Raw genomic sequence first — 874 nt, 5'->3', positions numbered from 1 at the left:
GTTTGGCGTTTATAAATTTATAAATTACTGAATTGACTGGTGCATGATACGGGTTAGCTTGTTGGTCTATTTTCTAATCTGCCAGTAGTATTTTGTAAATCTCATATCTACATTTTCCCTATCACGATGCTTCTTTGGTGACGATATTAGATTTTGTTGTACTTTAATTTATTTATTTGGTGAGGTAGTGTACCGATTTTTTTATTGAATTGTACTTCATATACAATCAACGTTGTAAAAAAAAAGTTTTTATAGTCTGTTTGACCTTTAGATAAGAAGTACCATACTAAGATGTGATGATTCTCCTTCCTTTACAAAGATACCAATAATGACAGTTTTCTTTTGAAATATGGGGATCATTTACTAACTAATTTGGGTAGTGTTGTTTAATCTTCTATATATATAAAAAAGTGTATTTAATGTTTTTTTTGGTAAATTTAACAGAATATTATAAAATAAATACAAAATTAGATATTTAATAATTATATTAAAATTAATAAAATATTATTATTATAATAACATGTACTATATAATCCTAATTTTAAAAAAAATTCAGTATAATAAATATAGTAATTATATTAATATAAAGCTGGTAAAATTTTTGTTTTTGAATTTTTTAAACACAAAAATAGAAATATAGTTTTATTTTTGTTTCTTTATTTTTAAAAAATAAAAATATGTTTGGTAACTATTTTTGTTTTTTGTTTTTAAAAACAAAAAATAATAAACGCGCTTGATAACTTTTATTTTTATTTTTTGTTTAACAATATAAGATGTTGATTTGAAGAAGAGAAGAAAAAAAGAAAGGAAAAATTGAAAACTGTTTAAAAAAATTTTAAAAGTGAAAAAATTCTATTTTTAAAATTTAATAAAT

Source organism: Humulus lupulus, chromosome 1, assembly GCF_963169125.1.
Source record: "Humulus lupulus chromosome 1, drHumLupu1.1, whole genome shotgun sequence".
Taxonomy (NCBI): domain Eukaryota; kingdom Viridiplantae; phylum Streptophyta; class Magnoliopsida; order Rosales; family Cannabaceae; genus Humulus; species Humulus lupulus.
This window is presented reverse-complemented; position numbering follows the sequence as displayed.